The sequence below is a fragment of the Peromyscus eremicus genome, chromosome 16_21, assembly GCF_949786415.1.
Source record: "Peromyscus eremicus chromosome 16_21, PerEre_H2_v1, whole genome shotgun sequence".
In the NCBI taxonomy this organism is placed as follows: domain Eukaryota; kingdom Metazoa; phylum Chordata; class Mammalia; order Rodentia; family Cricetidae; genus Peromyscus; species Peromyscus eremicus.
The window spans coordinates 6,319,903-6,338,688 of NC_081432.1; the positions used below are offsets into that span (position 1 = coordinate 6,319,903).

The 18,786-nt window shown below is 51.1% G+C and overlaps 1 long non-coding RNA gene across 2 annotated transcripts; it reads right to left on the bottom strand.

Moving 5' to 3' along the window:
* Positions 1-4,212: 4,212 nt before the first annotated feature.
* On the bottom strand, positions 4,213-9,246 carry LOC131893856 (uncharacterized). 2 transcript variants are annotated; one of them, XR_009374754.1, is made up of 2 exons: positions 9,080-9,246; positions 4,213-4,518 (listed from the first exon to the last, which is right to left on the bottom strand). It is a non-coding gene; the product is annotated as an uncharacterized LOC131893856 (long non-coding RNA). The 2 variants fall into 2 exon arrangements; XR_009374755.1 differs by lacking the exon at positions 9,080-9,246 and adding an exon at positions 4,609-4,727.
* Positions 9,247-18,786: the final 9,540 nt, after the last annotated feature.

Genomic DNA, 18,786 nt, shown 5'->3' on the forward strand with positions numbered 1-18,786 from the left:
CCAAGTTGCTTTTGGTCACAGCACTAGAAACCCTAAGACAGCTCCCTCACGTTTGAACTTTCCAGTGAATTCCACATAGACTATACTGTTTTATCCTCACCTTCTTCTTGTCAGGTAAGACAAGTGGCCTGCCCATTTTACAGATGTGACCAATGAGGCCATGAGCTACTCCCTGACTAACTTACCACTGTGCCGTGATTGCACCCTGCCTCACGGTGTGACCTTCCTCTCTCTGGGCTCCAGAATTTTCTGCTATACATCAATGTTGCTGGGGCCCTTCTTGAAATTCCTCACAGCATCGGACTCCAAGGCCTGTGAGCTGTGGCCGAGGCCTGCCATCTGAAACACACCATTTCCCACCGGAGAGTCACCTGCGCGGGTCCCAGCCCCGCTTCGCTCGCACTCTTGTTGGAACAGGAGAGGCTTTGTTTAACCTCTTTTGAACTGATGGCTCAGGAGATCGGAAGTAATTTTGTTTTAACACCGACTTTAAAAAATAGATGGTCTCCGTACTCTGAGCGGGCATAAGGGGACAGTGGGATGCCAGGCTCTGCGTCCCCACTGAACAGGTCAGGGCAGACAGCGGGTGGAAGAACGGAAACGATTTATTCAGTCCAGTTTCTTTCCTGTATCATAGTGGACAGCCCAGAAGACACCAGCAAGTGGAGACTTGGCCAGTCCCCAGGGAAGCCCAGTCTGGAGGGGGGCAAAACCTGTCCACAGGGAGCCCCATCTGAGGAGACACAACCTGTCCACAGGGAGCCTCGGTCTGAGGGAAGAGGACACAACCCTGGGCCCTGTCCCTTGCCTGCGAGGGGAGATGGGTTCCGATCCTGGTGTAGAAATGGATACAAATACAGATTTAGAGATGGACCCTAACAGTAAAGGGAAAGGCCCTGGACTGGTGTCTGACTCGATGCTCCTAATGCAAGATTGCTTCTTGCCCCCTCTGCCTGGCGGGCAACAGCTTCCCAGTTTTAGCACCCCAGGAAAGCAGTCTGGTGTGTTATTTGGACATTTCCTCTCAATGCAAATGTCTCTCCAGGCTCCTGGGAACTGGGCCTGTTTGATGGCGGGTCTCTGACGCTGGCAGCTGGTAACATACACAGGGAAGAGAACCCGTTCTCTCTGTGGTGTGCCAGGCTCCACTCAGGCAAGACACCTCCAATAGCCTTTCCAGGGGAGCCACCTCAGCCCCCGGGACTGCCCGGCATCTGCAGATCAGCTACTTCTGGAGCCCCAGCTGCCACTCAGTCTCAGATGTCACCCGTGTCCCCGGCCTAGAACAGGCGTCAGTGTCTTGACCTATATACTTCTATATGTCCTGCTCCTGGGGGGGGGGCATTCACAGCACCCAGGGCATGGCTGAACACCCAGCAGTCACCTGTGTGCTCGTGAGCCAAGCTGACCACACTGACCAACAAAAATTGGCTTCGGATGAGGCCTGAATCACCCAGTCGATAGCTGGATTACGGGCAAATGCAAATGCCCAGGTTTTCAGAAGATAGATCTGAGTCACATGCAGCCTGGGGGCTGGCTGATTCTTGGAGAAAGGAAGCAACCAGGTGAGGGGCAGGTGGCCACAGGAAGTCCCTGTATAAGCAGGTTGTAGACAGTGTCCCCATTGCCTCCCGCTTCTGAGATGTGGCTGGGCCAGAGGTCAGGCCAGGCGCTCTTCCTGCTAGAGTAGGCTGTCCCTCTGGCTTCTGGGGCCCCAGTGGAAGTATCCTGTTCCGCTGAGCTGGCTTTTCTCACTCTCCCCAGCAGGCTCTGCCAGAAGCAGGATCAAATGTTCCCCAGCTTGCAGAGACGGCCCAGGAAGGGGACCAGTGAAGCTGACTGAGGTCATAGCCTGGGGGCTCAAGGACAGGCCCTGAGTTCTCCTAGCTTCTTTTGGTTTAACCTTCTACCAATTGGTTTGTCACCAACACCACTCCTCACCCCACCCCCACCCCCGCAACACACACATACACAACTGAACCCCGGGGTCTCACTCACACTGTGCAAGCAGTCTCCTGCTGAGCCACACCCAGGCCCTTTTTTCTTTATTTCAAGACAGGATCTTCTAAAGTGGTCCAGGCTAGCCTTGAACTCTCTTTGTAAGCCAGGCAGGCCATGATTTGTTTGTGATGTGAGTATGGGGTTGGGGGACACGGAAATTTGCATCAATGTGGAGGGGCACGCGCGCACACGCACACACACACACACACACACACACACACACACACACACACACGGTGAGGGGGAAGGTATGGCATTTCCTGCAGGGGGCACCATTCACACAGATTCCACAGGGCCAGAGCCATCTCCGGCCCCAGTGAGCATTGAGAGTATGGGCCCTGCTCCCTCTGCTCTGACGTGACCCCAGGCTGGCATCACCCTATGTAGGGCCTTATTTCTCTTCCTCTCTCCACCCTACATCAACCCTAGGGCCATGTGGGCCTGTGCCCCTCCCCCTGGTTACTCTGGCCTGTCCCATGACTCCACAGGATGTATTCTGATTGCTCTGAGCATCCAGGGAGAGTTGCAAATGCTGGGGTCCCTCCCCCCCACCCCCACCCCCCGCCCCCTGCCGCCACAGGGCAAGCAGTTCAGAAAACCCAGAGCCCAGGGGATTCGTTGTCCTTTTGATTAACTAGTCTCATTGTTTGGCTCTTACGGGGACCTCCAGAGCCTACCAGCGAGGGGATGACGCAGCATCAGGATTCAGGCATGGCTGCAGGGATGGAAAGGACCAACCTCTCAATCCTTTGAAGATAATCCAGCCTGTTTATTACACGTCCTTTTCATCCCTCTACTCTGGGGCTTTCTGGGGAGGCGAGGCTGTGGTTTAAAATTTCACAGCCCAGACTAAAAACCACTTGCCTCCACAGATCCCCTTCCTCAATTGCTTGGGAGATGAGGATACTAAGGAAGAGAGACATTTAGTTCCCAGTGCCGCACAGATAGTCATCATGCTGCAAAGCTGGCATTCAAACCGGAGACTATTGAATGTCTTTTCTCCGTTTCACTGAGGTCTTTTTAAAAAGATGGCTTGATAGATTTTATTTTATGTGTGTGTTTTGCCTGCATGGATGTAAGTGCACCACAGGCATGCCTGGTGATAACATAGCCAAAAGAAGACATTTGATCCCCTGGAACTGGAGTTACAGAGTGTTGTGAGCCGCTGGAAACTGAACCCAGGTCCTCTGGAAGAGTAGCCAGTGCTCTTAACCAGCGAGCCACCTCTCCAGTGGCGCACGCCTTTAACCCCAGCACTCGGGAAGCAGAGGCAGGTGGATCTCTGTGAGTTAGAGGCCAGCCTGGTCTACAGAGTGAGTTCCAGGACAGCCAGGACTGCTTTACAGAGAAACCATGTCTCAAAAAACTGAAGGAGGAGGAGGAGGAGGAGGAGGAGGAGGAGGAGGAGGAGGAGAAGAAGAAGAAGAAGAAGAAGAAGAAGAAGAAGAAGAAGTCTTAAAGTCATAAAGCAAATCGAATGCCAAAGCTATGAAGATTGTTCTTGCTCCACCGTGGCTGGATAGCACCACGAGAGTTATGAAAGGACACTGCTATATGACCCTCCTCAAAATGCTGTGAGGTACAGATTCTGAAATTGAGGCATGGAGGGTGTGAGGCCGCTACTTCGGGGTCACCATACTGTTTGTTGGCAGGGTGGGGACCTGTCATTTTTTTCTCTGTGCTCCACTGCCCTGCAAATTAAGACGTGAGTGGGGATGGGCAAGGGACTGTGTGTGCGGGCTTCTCATTTGTTTACTGCGTAGAGCTCAGGGATCCGCTGTCCTCTGTAGATGGAATATAAATTATATAAATAATATTAATATGGCCTCAATTATGGGAAGAGCTGGGCATGGAATAAAGATGAGAAGGTTGGATAATACTGTTTTAATGACTATCGTGGGTGATGGAATTAGGGGTGATTTGCAACTCTGACTTCATGTATTATGGTTTCTCCCCAATTTTCCACAAGCAGCCTGTGTTATTTTTACAATCAGAAATAAAGAAATGTTGTTTTTCAAGAACATTAAAAACAAAACAAAACATTACATGCCTCGGCTGTCTCCCTAGCGGCCTCCTTGCCCCCCCACCCCCACCCCCCCACCTCCCACTTGGCCAGGGCGAGCCTTTCAACCCAGACCCTTCCTCCTAGAGGCCCCAAGGGCCTCCTGCACTGGAGTGGGCTTGAATTTACACCGCCACATCCTCCTGCAATAAATGTCATCCTGTTTTATTTTTCCAAGTCAAATAAATTCGGATCCCAAGTCTCCAATCGCCGCAATGCCGAGAAACCAGCCTTCGTTATGTTTGATTCTCTAGGGTCCAGGAAAAGAAACCTTGTGTTGCCATGTCCCCGAGTCTTGTCACCGTGGCTCCTGAAGGTTATGTCAGGCTGCCCTGCCCTGGACGCACTCTGAGAGGCACCCACCACGGCATCCTCATGACCGCAAGTGGCCTGCAGACCCAGGGAGAGTCTGGCTACTTAGTTCCTGCGTCTGCACGCTTCCCCATCATCCAGCACTGCGGACAAGCAGAGGTGGGTTCATCTCAGATCAGTGTGCCCAAGCGCCTCTCCGCACACCAGAAGACCCCCAGTCGCCCCTACCCCACCTGTGGGGCATTCTGCTGCTCACACAACAACGCCTAAAGCGCTGGTTACTCCAGCTGAGGCAGGAAAGCCCAACACTCCAGCGAAGGTCCTGGGAGGATGCTCTTCCCTGAACGGGGCTTTGCAGGGGGCTAGGCCAAACCAGCACAAGCCGGACTTCCGGGTATAGAATGCCCTAGCTCAGGACAGTGATTGGAGGAAACCTAGGGGGAGGAGTCAGAGAGACTGGAAGTGCTGTACCCAAAGACCTACTTCCTGAATGACTGGTTCTGATCTCAAACTATGTCATTTAGATGTGGGGTGTGTGTGTGAGTGTGTGTGTGTTTTAGGAACACATGCCACACAGTGTGCACGTGGAGGTCAGAGGACACCTTCAGGAGTCACTTCCCTCTGCACCCCGTCATGGGGATCAAACTCCTTTACCCACTGAGTTACCTCATCAGCTCCAGCCACCCCGTTCTCATCAGGAAGACGTTCCTTAGGAACGGCTCCTAACCTTTGACTCACAGAGCCTAGGGCCTACCCTCCTAGTTCCCTCGACCCTCTGGGAGGTGTCTCTGAGAAAGTGTTCCTGAGTTCAACACCCCCCACAGTGGCAATTATTGCCCGTGCCTTCCTCACTCGCCCCTTTTAACTATTTCCTAGAGCCAACAAATCCTGTTCACTTTCAAATTTTCATCTGGGTCTGCTTCTAGAAAAATCTAGGAATTAAAATAGAGGGAGGGTGGGAGGGTGGGAGCGGAGAACAATGTCACGTTAGGCAAGGTCATCAGGGAAGGTATCAAAGAGGAAGCGGCCTTCAGTCAAGGCAAAGTGAGGGTGTGACGGAGTGGGGATGGGGAGTGGGGAGGGGGGGTGGGGGGAGTTGGGGGTGTCTAGGGGCAATTGCAAGAGCAATGGTCCTGAGGTAGCTTGACCCCAACCCGTTCAGGCTGTGAGGGATTCCCTCAGTCTGTGTGAACTGCGGCTCTCCAACAGCGAAGGGAACATTTAAATTCTCTTTCTCACTCTTCAGAGACCCCCCTCTGCCTCCTGGCAGCACCCCTCTGTGTTTGCTGCTTCTCTGGCCTGGAACAGGGTTGGGTATTTCCAGTAATTCATTAATACGGGTTTTGTCCCAAAGCTGCATTCAACAGCACCCGGCTTATTTATGAGAGAATGCTAAGCAGTGGCCAGAGCTGGGGAAGCTGGGGCTGGGACCCCTCGGGTCAGCCGGGTCCTGATTTCTGAGGTTTCTGTCTCCTTGCTCTGTCTCTCAACAAAAGCAGCCCAACCTGCAACAAGTCTCTTGACTCAGCTCCTAGCCAGCCAGCTCTTCATTCATTCATTCATTAGTTAGCTCACATGTTTATTCATTTGTTATCTGTCCATTCACTTATTCATTTAAACAGGTATTGCTTGAAGGCCTGCTATGCACCAGGTACTAGCTGACCCCAGCTTTTACAGCTTGTAGAGATGCCGCCACAATTGTGTCCTTAAACTAGCATATCCCGCTCCCAAACTGGCGGGCTTCTTGACACAACCCTACACACCGGGATAGCAAGGGGACCCTTCCCCGAGAGAGCCTGTTGTTAAACTTACCACAATATGCCTGTATGGGTCCTGGGATGCTAGCCCCATAGGAGGGACCCAGTCTAGGTGGAGATCAGATTTACCCTCTCTTTGACCCACCCAGAGCCCCAAGAGACTTCTACCAGACACGTCCAACTGGCGGCCCATGGGATAGCTGCGAATGTGACCCAACACAAAATCATAAATGTACTTAAAACGAGGTGTGTGTGTGTGTGTGTGTGTGTGTGTGTGTGTGTGTGTAACTATTGAGTGATTCTCCAGTATAAACTCTGTGGATGACTACCTACATGATTACATCATGTCAAAGGTCATCAGGATGGATGTACCCTAAGAATGGAGCATTGAAGGACAGTCCCCTAATCTTCCCTGGTCTAGGTACTCTAGCTCCTCTCCAGGCCACGTTCAATTAGGCAGAACTGCATACGACAGGTGGTATGGGGGCGCTAGATCCACGGGTGAGGGCCTTGTGACCCTTGTGACCCTGGGGTGTGTGTGTGAACAGTCAGCAGGCCCCGCTGGGACGGTCTTTTGCAAACAGGCATAACTGAACTCCCTGTGCTTAGCTCAGAGGACTGTCACACACAACACACACAAATCACATCAGGGTCAAAGTGCACAGCTCTCCAGTCACAGCTGCGGCAGGAAGCTGGCTTTTGGAGGACGACATCGATACGACAAGAGTGGGCCTCTCCGGGGGCTGTTTATTGAGCCAGGGCACGTTGAGACATCACAACGCCTCTCCTCTCCCTCCTTCTCCCAGTCCTTCACTCATCACCTTCCCTTCTCAAAGAAAGTTCTAACCCATGGTGGTGGGGGGGTGGGGGGGAGGGGGTGGGCAAGGGGGGCTGCCACATGCAGAAGGAGCAGCCAAGAGGCCACCATCCGGCCCATCTCAATACCACCAGGGCGCACCTTGGTAAACAACCGCCCTTTCCACTGACCCGTGGTTGCTCCGTGGGTGGCTGGCTGGCTGGCACCGGACACATGTGCACATGTGCATTGACACCCAAACAAACCAAACACTGCAAGCACTCCAATTATCCCCACTGCTCGGAAGAGGAGGTCAGCAGAAAAGTCACCCACTGGAGAGGCTTGCTTCTCAGAGAAGTCATCCTACCTACCACCTCTCTAGGGGTGTCCTTTTGAGTGTGGAGCCAAGCTGGGTATATGCACACATGCACTGGTGCACAAACACATACACACTCTTGCTCGCACCACATGCTTGCACTCAGGCATGCCCCAACCAACCCCACCCCCACCCCCAACCCCACCCCGCAGCCCTCCTGAGCAACACACCAGCAGGCATGCTCCAGGATAAGCATGGAGGAGGTCACAGTCCATCAGCCTCCACAGTCCCCACCTGGGTCTGATGAGCCAGCCCACGCCCGCACCTCTTCAGTGCAGCCACACTGACCTCGCTCCGCTTGTCTGCCAAGCCACTGAGCTGCCCACGAGTCCCAGACAGCTTCCCCCACGCTCTTTTCCCAGTCTGTCACCAGCCACCTCCAGAGGTGGAAGCAACAGGATTGTGACAGAGCGCTCTGTTTGGAGACACGCGCCCCTGCAGCCCTCTAAGGAGCCTCACATCCTGTCATTTAATCACGGGAGACCTGCAAGGCAGAGATTCGGGGGTCCAGTCTCACAAGGAGGAAACGGGTTCTAAGGGACTTTCCAGGGGGACGCCGAACCCAAACTGAGGCATTCTGCTTTGGAGTGTCAAGGCTGCCACGTTGGGTTCACCCTACCCCTGGCCCTCAGCCCGGCCGGCCGCCATCACCCACCGGTGTTGCCTCACTGAGTCTTCATTCCAGCACGTAACAGGGACCACGCTGCGGGGCTGGCATGTAACTCAGTTGGTAGGGCACCTGCCTAAAGCTTGCATCCCCATGCACCGTGGTGGTGCACGCCAGGAGGTGGAAGATCAGAAGTTGATGGTCACTCTTCGCTCGTTATTGAGTTGGGGGTCAGCCTGGGATGCATGAGCCTCTGTCTCAAGAGAAACAAACAAACAGACTGACACCATGTCTACCCATACATCTCAGTCCTGGGTGCTCAGCCTCGCTCCTGTGTCCAAGGTCTTTCAGACTTATGCCAGGACCTTGACCCTTCCAGAATGATTGAAGCAGAGGCTCATGGGTGGGAGGCAAGAAGATGGTGAGTTTATCTCTTAAAGGTTCTTCAGGGATGAGCAGTGTATGTAGCTGAAATCTGGGCTCCAGAGAGGCCTACAGGACACACACTTTAGCTAAAGAAGGGTTTCTCTTGGTCTCTCTCTTGACCCCTCTCCTGCTCCCCCTGTGTGAGCTACCCACCCCCTCAACCTCTGGTCACTCTCCACACTTGGTTTGCTGCAGGCAGCATGGTGTGGGGCCAGGACAGTGCCCTGGGTGAGACTGTAGCCGTCCTGTGGCCGCGTGACCCTGGCCAGCTCCACGGGCACTCTGCCCCAGTTTCCTGCATTGAGAAACAAGGCTAACAATAGTAAAATTAATAGCAAGTTCTTTTAGCATGCTTGCTTTGTGAGAGGCGCGACTCTCAGCCCACCGTGTGTATTAATTCATTTAATCTTCCTGCATCCCTGGGAGGTCGCCCTTTCTGCTGCCTGCCTTCGTAATTGTCCGCCATCATTAGCTGTATCTTCAGCCCAGCTCCCCGGGGCTGCCACCTCGCTGCTTAGAACACAGCCTCATTCTTTCTCCTGTAGCTCTCATCTCAGCCTAGGCTCAGCAGCACCCCCACCTCCCAGGCAGACTCAGGGGACCTCACCCTGAGTGCTTCCCTTCCTCTTAGTATGCACGGCCCAGGCCTGCGACTCTCCGCCTCCCTCTCCCATCTCCGGTCCTCCCGTCCATTTCCTCTTCCCACGAGCGGGGCTTCATCCTGGCCCTGCTCGTTTCTCACCTGGATTACATAAAGGCCTCCCAATAGCGTCCTCCTTCCAGCCCACACACCCTGCAAACCTGCAAGAGATTTCCGAATTGTAAATCCACTGAAAATCCCTTCATGGCTCCACAGCCTTCAGGATCAAGTTCGGCTTCTCAGGCTCAGTGCGCCAGAGCTCAGTTCAGTGCTTGGTGATGAGTAGGGCGAGGTCTGGGCCCTGCCTTCCTGCCCTCCCCTCCCTGCACCCCCACCGCCACAGGCCACTCTGTCCCGTAACCTAGTGCCTCTGGTCCTTTGGGAACATACTCCACAGTCTAAAGTGCCCCGCCCTGCCTCTGGCCAACCAGTTCCATAGTGCACATGATCATCTCCTCATTATAGTCAGAGGCCTGCTGTGTGTCTCAGTTAGGTTACTTAACCTTCTCTGAGTCTTGATTTCCCTGTCCCCAACATGAGGTCAACGACAGCAATTACCACAAGAAGTGGTTGTGAGAACCAAAATATTGGGGAGCGGGGGGAGTTGGGGTTTACAACATAATGTCTGTCTCAATACGTGTGCTCATTAAATGTCAGCTAATAGTTCTCTTTTTTAATCTATTGGTTTTTATTTCTTAAAAATTTATTCTTTTTTTTTTTATTTCATGAGTATAAGTGCTTTGCCTACATGTACGTATGTGCACCATATGCATACCTGGTGCCTATGGCGACTGGAAGAGGGTGTTGAGTGCCCTGGAACTGGAGTTAGAGATGGCTGTGAGCCACCATGTGAGGGCTGGAAACCGGACCCAGGTCCTCTGGAAGAGCAGCCAGTGCCCTAACCCTCTGAACCATCTCTCCAGCCTCAGGGGTATTTATTTAATTTTTTCTTGTATCTATGGTATGCATGTATGCGTGTCTGTATGCTTGCATGGGTGTGGGCACACACTCTATGCGAGAGTACATATATGTGCTTGTGTGTGGAGGCCCAAGGTCCATATTGGCAGTCACCTCTGATTACTCAGCCACATCATTCATTGAATCAGGATCTCTCGATCAAACCCAGAGCTAGCTCATACAGCCGAACTCCTTAGTCAGCAAGCGCTGGAGATCAACGTCTCCATCTTCTGAGGTGGACCACCACACTCATGTGGTGTTTACATGGGTTCTGTACTTCCAGGTCCCGGTCCTCACGCTTGGGAGGCAAATCTTCTAACGGCTGAGCCGTTTCTCCAGCCCTACCGTTTTGTTTCGTTTCGTCTTGAAACCGTGTCTTGTGTAGGCCAGGCTGGCCTCAAACTCCCTATGTAGCCAAGAAAGACCTTGAGCTCCTCCTCATCTCTCTGCCTCCACTTCCCAAGCTCTGTGGTGACAGACATAGGCCACCATGCCCAGCAGTGTCAGCTACGATTATCTCATAATGTGAATCCGTCTGGTACATCTCTGTCTCACTGTTCCCTGCGAGCCAGCCGGCCATGGGGCAAGGACTCAGTGTGCGCTGAACTGACTCAAATGAGATAACCCGGAGCCAGTTGCGTTTGATCAGGCTCGCTAAGCTGCCAGCCACAGAGATCACTGTGGCTGCTGCTTTCTGCAGAAGAGGAATCCACAGGCGCCTGGGAGATGGCTCAGTTGGTTAAGTGCTGGCCACACAAGCATGAGGTACTGAGTTTGACTCCTCAGCAAGCATATAAAAACTCCGGACTTGGCAACATGGGCCTGAAATCCCAGCTCTGTTGAGGCATAGACAGACAGATGCCTGGAACTCACTGGCCAGCCAGTCTAGCCCAGTTCTAGCCAGTCTAGCCAGATTCAGTCGAGCCCCAGGCTCTGAAAGAGACTGTGTCTCAAAATAATATGGAAAGCCATCCTTGAGAAGATGCCAGACGTTGACCTCTGGCCTCCACATGTCCCAACATGCACAAATGCACACTCCCAGATGAACATGTATTTTGCACCCACACACATATGACTACCCACTAACAAACACACAGACACAACAGAGGAATTCACAAGGGGAATTAGGTAACGCGTGGAGTCTCTGGGGAAACCAGAGGTTAAGGCCTAGAAATGTCCCAGGTAGGAGTTGTGTCCGAATGAGAACTAGACCAGCCAGCCTTCTCCACCTGTGACTAGACAGACTCTAATGCCACTGGGTCCCACACATTGGGGCTAGTTCCTGACACTGGCAAGACCCAGGGCAAGAATGCAAATGGAATCTCACATGCTAAAAATACATAGTTTATGGTTCTAGAGCCAGCAATCTATGAAATAAAATGCATTGAAATCTGTTCTAATCATGATGCCTGAATAGCAAGATGTAACAGAATTTAGAAGCACAAACAGGATCCTTACAGAGAATCTTCTGGAACTACAGTCTCATTGTAGATTTCTTGTTTACATTTTAATGAATAGACTTTTTGTTTTTGTTTGTTTGTTTGTTTTTATTTTGTTTTGTTTTTGAGACAGGGTTTCTTGGTGTTGTTTTGGTGCCTGTCCTGGATCTCACTCTGTAGACCAGGTTGGCCTCGAACTCACAGAGATCTGCCTGGCTCTGCCTCCCGAGTGCTGGGATTAAAGGCGTGCACTACCACCACCCGGCTTATTGTTATGGTTTTAATGAAATGTTCCTCACATGCTATGCGTCCTGGCCCTGGTCCCCAGCTGGGGTGCTGTTTGAAGAGGTGCTGGGAACATAACCAGGTGTGCGGTGCATGCCTTTAATTTCACACTCAGGAGGCAGAGGCAGGGTCTAAGTGGAGGAAGCAGGTCACTTGGGGCTGCTGTCCTTGGGGGCTCTATCTTGCCCAGGTCTTTTCTTGGGTTTGTCTCTTGGCTTCCTGTCTGCCTTGAGGTAAACTGCTTTGCTTTACCACACAGTCCTCTCTGTGATGTTCAGCTCCATCACAGGCCCAGAAACAATGGAACAAGCTGAGCATGGCCTGAAAGGGTGAACAGCCAGCGTGGACCTTCTCCTTTTATCAGTCCAATGTCTTCCCTTGGAAGTCAGGCCCAAGAACAAGGTCCATCACCATCCTGAAAGAGCGTGTGTGGCCACCTGGACAGGGAACTTGGTGTCCAAGCAGACAAATAAAGCACATGGGGGTTCTCCATAAAGGAGGAGTGTTTTAAAGTCCTAGGCAGAGAGGCTGGAGAGATGGCTCCATGGTTACCAGCACTGGCTGCTCTTGCAGAGGATCTGGGTTCAGTTCCCAGCACCCACATGGTGGCTCACAACTGTCTGTAACTCTAGTTCCAAGGCATCTGACGCCTTCTTTTGGCCTCTGAGGGCACCAGGCACACACTTGGTACACAGACATACATGCAGACAGAACATTCATATTCATAAAACCAAGTTAAATACTTTTTTTTAGAAGCCCTAGGCAGAGGCCAGCCATGGTAACTCATACCTGTAACCTCAACATTTGAGAAGCAGAGAAAGTACCTGTGGAGGCCAGAAGAAGGCACTGGGTTTCTTGGAACTGGAGTGAGCTGCCATGTGGGAGCTGGGAACTGAACCCAGGTCCTCAGAGAGAGCAGCAAGGGCTTCTAACCGCTGAGCCACACCTTCAGCCCCTATAGTCCATTTTTCAACTTGCCTGTCATGACCACCACTACCACCACCAGCACCTGCTGCTGCTACCTGACATAATACAATTTCCCTCCTGGTGAAAATCTCCTCTTCCTTTTCCCCAAAGGGAACCAGCCAAATTCCTGCAGCTCACTGCCCCAGGAAGACAAAGGAAGTTCATTCTCTCCTTAATCCACCATGATCGCATCTCTCATTCTATAATCTATGTAGCAGGTTCTAAAGATGGCCGTCAAAAGCATCCCCATATGAGCACAATGTGCAGTGAGGACCAGGGGAGGGGGAGGGGGCAAAGGAAACTTCATTAAAATAGATAAATCCCCACAGGAAGGCTAGGAGTGCAAGATGGGTGCGCACAATAGTTCTTATTTCCGCCGCAGACTGCGTGTCGGTAATTGTCACTTACCTGTCATTTCATCCTCTGTCCCGTTTATCTTCATAAGTACCGCAGCTCGTCAGCTCTTCCTCCGGCAGGGTAATTTTAACCTTTTGTCTGGGGAAGGCTGAGCCTTGGATGGCTTTGCCCGTTAGGGGTTGCCGAAGTCTACTAACCTTTGCTCCATGTGTTAGCACTTTCCTCCTTGTTGTGACAAAATACTTGACCAAGCCAGGCGGTGGTGGCACGCCTTTAATCCCAGCACTCGGGAGGCAGAGCCAGGCGGATCTCTGTGAGTTTGAGGCCAGCCTGGTCTGCAGAGCGAGATCCAGAACAGGCACCAAAACTACATGGAGAAACCCTGTCTCGGAAAAATAAGGAAAAAAAAAAAAAAAACCCACCACCACCAACAAAAACAACTTGTACTTGACCACGCAACTTAAGGAAGGAAGGATTTGTTTTGGTTTGCAGTTTGAGGGGATACAGACCATCATGGTAGCAGAACTGTCAGGTGACTGGCTTTACTGCATCTGCCGCCAGGAAGCTAGATTCGGTGCCCAGCTGGGTTCCTCTTTTTCCCTTTTTTATTCAGCTCAGGACCCTAGCTCATGGGACGGCACCTCTGACTCTTCCGGGGGTCCTCCCGACTTAGTTAAGTCTCTCCAGAAACAACCCTCTCAGACATGCCGCAGGTGTGTCTCCTAGGTGTCTCTAAAGCCACTCCATCTGACCATGAAGATGGGCTATCGTAGGTCTAGACTGAAACCTGACCTTAGGGTTCTCCAATACAGGGCAGCCAAGCTCATGGATGCCCCAGAGGTCACGGAGAAGAAGGTAAACAGGCTGAAACAAGTCCTTGAGAAACAAGGTGAGCCTAGCGGTCTAGGTGGGAACAGGGGCACCATTGACATCAGAGGGTCTTTCTCCCTGAGTCTCACCTTCTCTTGGCTACCTTTCCCAGTCCTGGACCAGTCGGGAGACAGGCATGATGAATTCACTCTCCCCAGAGGAAATCCACATCCTGAAGCCACGCTACAGACCTAGAAACACAAGGGAGCTCCCTGAACATTTCCTGCCCCCAAGGGAGCTCCCTGAACATTTCCTGCCCCCAAGGGAGCTCCCTGAACATTTCCTGCCCCCATGGCTCTCCTAACCACCACCCTAATTATCCCAATGCTGCAACGCATTGCTCAGGAAGTTATCTCTTCCCCAATCTCATAATCCCCCAAATTCTGAAAACCGAGGAGAGGTATTAAAAGTTCTCCTCGAGGACTTGCGCCTCACAATCCACACAGGAATGTTTACAATTCAAAGGAACCCTTTTCTGTCAAGTTGAAAACAGGAGACAGAATCCTGGAAACACGGAGTTGAAAGTTAATGCAATATTCCGGGAACTGGGGGACAAGAGTCCCTGGGGGGAGGAAGTGGCCATCTCATCGGGGGCCTTCCTTACCACCCTTGCTTTATATCAGTGCGTGTTTGTGGGCCCCGTCTGCTGCCAATGGCGAGTCAATCTTCCAAATAAAATAAATATTAATAAGTTTATTTGCATAGCATACATTATGCAGATCCTGTGGGCAATATTTCAAGAAATAAGTTTTAGAAGCAGAATAAGCCCCTAAATTGGCAATTTTTGTATGCATAGTACTGCTAACCTTGCAGGGAGACCCAAATGTTACCATTCTTCAAATACCATCCTGTCACGGGCGCTGCCTTTTTCCGGTGATTGAATATTAACTATGAACGAAATGCAAAGAGAAAAAAACCGGGAATGTTGTGGAATTCTCAGCTGCAAACTCAGAAGCAGATTCAATATATGAATGAACAGAAGCAGCATCGATTTTAGTGACAGAAATGAGACCTTCGCTGACAGACAAAGAGCTTCATCGTTTGGGAAGAGTCTTGAGGATCCAGATTCCCACATTAAAGGTGCTCACAGACACAGGCTTGGTCCTTTCCGCGAGGTCAACACCACCCCCACCACCCATCCCCCCATGCCACCCCGAGCCACCACCAAAATTTTGGCTTTCCATGTTTGGAATATTTGTTTCAAAACGAAGATCGTGACTGCCAGGCCAGCTAATGAGTGCTCTATGGATTTTAAAGTTTTCGTTTTACAATAAAAAAATAATCATTAGCCTGGTGTGAATTGTAGCACTCAAGAGGCAGAAGCAGGCAGTAGTATCTATGTGAGTTCGAGGCCAGCCTGGTCTAAAAGAGAGTTTCAGGATAGCCTGGGCTACACAGAGAGGCGTGCACCATCACTCCCAGCTATTAGTTGTGATTTTTATGTTTCCTTATTCTGATGCTTTCACTTGTCCAACATCTACACCAGGTAGAGAACTACCTTATATTTTATTAAAATATATAATCTTGTGAAAATAGAGTGGCTCTTAGTAATAACAGTCCATGCATTTTATATTATGTCTTCTAAAAAAAAAAAAAGGAGCTCTGAGATTTTGAACATTACTTGACGGACTGTTTATTATTTACAGTCATGCATCATTATTTAAAAACAGTGTGGTGGAAAGAAATACACAATAATGTACATCAGAAATTTCCAGGAATTCTCAGGAATTCCACGTTCCCATTCCCAAATCTCCCAAATGAGGCTCCATCAGAGAATTAGAAACACTGATCACTGATGGGTAATGACGACTGAGGTAGGGGGCCTCGGGTTTATCCAAACACTGGGATGCTGGTTTAGGCTGAGGGTCATTGCCCCACACCAGCCCTAGTAGCGTTGGCTGAGGGTAACAGTCCAGTGCCCCGCGATGCTGGCATCATCCTGGACCCTAACACGCTTACTAAGCTTCAAGCAGTCAGAATCATGAGAGTCTGGCCCCCACACACACACACACTTCGCTGGTCCCCAGGAGAAGAAAAGAATAGCATTTACCTGTCTCCTAATTTAGTCCTTTGCAAATGTCAACAGGGAAGGGAGGGGACTCTGTGACTGTCTCAGATCCCCAGTGGAAGCCCACGCTCCACATCCCTTCACCTTGTGTGTCCTATGGAGGAGGGTGAGCTGGATGCTGCCTGGGATCTCTGCCTGGGAGACAGGCGTGGCTTCTTTGGGCTTCCTGGACCCTCAGGAACTACAGAAAGGTACGGAAGGTCACAAAATGAAGAAAGCAGGGTGGCAGGGGGCTGTCTGGTTCTTTGTCTTAGGGACACAGGACAGTTGGTTCAATTATCTGTTGCTGTGATACAACAGCGTGCCCCAAACTTCCTGGTTTAAACCAAGAGTGTTTTAGTTGAATCATAACCCTGCAGGGTTACAGCAAGGATGAGCTGACTCCTGGGGTGCAGCGTCTATGGATGTTTCTTTCCCAGGTGACGGCCCGGGTAGGAGGACCATTGGGTTACAGCCAGCTGGAAAGGCTCACTTCAGATAGCTGGATTCCTAGTTGTCGCGTTGGGAATCTCAGGGCCCTCTCCCCGTGCCCTGGGCTCTCCACAGGGGTGGGGGCAGGGTCTTTGCTGAAACCACAGTGGAGGAAAGGTTAGCACAGAACCTGCTCAGATGGTGGGTCAGCCCCATTGGAACTCAACGTGGGAGCTACTAGCAGGGGTGACGGGCTTTTGGGGACAGAAAAGAAAAAGAGCTGAGTATGACGGCTCACTCCTGTAATGGCTGAGAGAGGAAGATCTCTGTGGGTTTGAAGTCGGCGTGGGCTATTGAATGTGTTCCGGGTCAGCTGGGGCTAGAGAGAGACTGAGTAACAAACCATGGAGGAAAAGAAGGAGGAGCCTTTGGTTTGGAGTATTTGCCAGTTTCTATGGTAAAAATTCTCTTATCAAGGCTCATTCCAAAGGCAGAGATTTGGAGGGTCAGGGGTTCAAGGCCAGCCTTGGCTACACAGTGAATTAGAGGTAAACTTAAGCTACATGAGACCCTATCTCAAAAACAACAACAAGGGCCACGTGGTGGTGGTGGTGGTGGTGGTGGTGGTGGTGGTGGTGGTGGCACATGCCTTTAATCCCAGCACTCAGGAAGCAGAGGCAGGCAGATCTCTGGGGGCTCAAGGCCAGGCTGGTCTATAAAGTAAGTTCCAGGACAGGCAGGGCTACACAGAGAAACCCTGTCTCCCAAAATAAAAATAAAAACAACACAAAAGACTCATTGTGAGTTACCAACTCATTATCAGTCAGCCCATAAAATTCCTTCAGATTTACCAATTGGCTCTGGCCAGTTGGTACCAGCCAGCCAGCCACAGCTCACCAGGCTGCCAGGCCTTCCGAAGACCTAGGCGGGAATTGCCACAAGATTCCTGCCCCAGTCTCAGTTAAAGCAGGACATAAAATCTAGCTCAGAGTCCCATGAGATGGGAGCATGTAGAGCGGTGACGAGGCGTGCTTCGTTAGGACCCATCAATGTAGCAGATTTCCACACACAACAGAACCAGTGACAGCATGTCACAATATTACCACTTGTCAGCCTGACGGAGTGAGAGCTCTCCCATTTTGAAAATAATGACCCTGGGGTCAGGCAGGGTGGCAGAGCACGTGTGAGCCAGGAGGGGAGGGACACCGTACATTCAGATGGCACTAGGGAACTCCAGGGGGACAGGGAACGTCGGCGTTTGTTGAATAAGTGCTTGTCAAACACGGGCTGTGGGAGCCATGACCGCACGCACTCACGCACGCACGCACGCACGCACGCACGCACGCACGCACGCACGCGCCACAGAAGACAAGCGCGGGGATTAAGAACTGACTCACACCAACTGAGGATTAACAGTGATAAATGAATCACAGCGTTGGTTGAGCACTTGCTGTGTGCAAGGGACTGATAAGAAGTCTGCGCACATCATGTCGGCTAATCCTTACAACCGGTTCTCAACCTTGCTAATGCTGCGACCCTTTAATACAGTTCCTCATGTTGTGGTGACCCCTAACTATAAAATTATTTCATTGCTATCTCGTAACTGTAATTTTGCTACTGTTTTGGATCATAATGTAAATATCTGATCTGTAGGAGATCGGATATTTGACACACACACACACACACACACACCCCCGGGGTCACAACCCACAGGTTGAGAACCACTGCCATAGGGAACTAGGCACAGAGAAGTTACCAGACTCTCAGGGTCACACAGCTAAAACAGAGTGGAGCCAAGATTTGAACTCCAAACTGCCTGGGTTTTGTTTTTCTTATTTGTTTGTTTGTCTGCCTGTCTATTCTTTTTTTTTTTTTTTTTTTTTTTTGTATATTTTTGAGACATCGTCTCATGTAGTTCAGGCTGGCCTCAAACTTGCTGTATAGCCAAGGATGACTTTGAACTTCTGTTCCTCCTGCCTCCACCTCCCAAGCGCTGGGATGACAGACACGCACCGTCTTGCTCAGTTTATGAAGTGCTGGGGACGGACTCGGGGCTTTGTGCATGTCACGCAAGGACTCTGTTAACTAACGTGGAATCCAGAGGCGCTGACAGACTGCCAAAGGCCCGTGACCCAGAGTGGGCTAAGAATAATACTCAAAAAAAAGACTAATATTCAAAGACGTGTAATAAAGCTGGTGTGGTGGTGTACGCCTGTAATCCCAGCATTGGGAGGTGAAGGCAAAAAGCATTTAGAGTTCAAGGCCAGCCTCAGCTACACAGCAAGTTTGAGGCCAACCTGGGCTACACGAGACCCTGCCTTAAACAAAACAAAGCAAAGGCCTGTAAGAGGGTCAGTATTCTGTCAGCATGTGATACCCAGAGAGGTGGGACTAGCTGGGAGAACACCAATGAAATTCAGAGTGACAGATGGGTTACAGGCACCCACTTATCACTG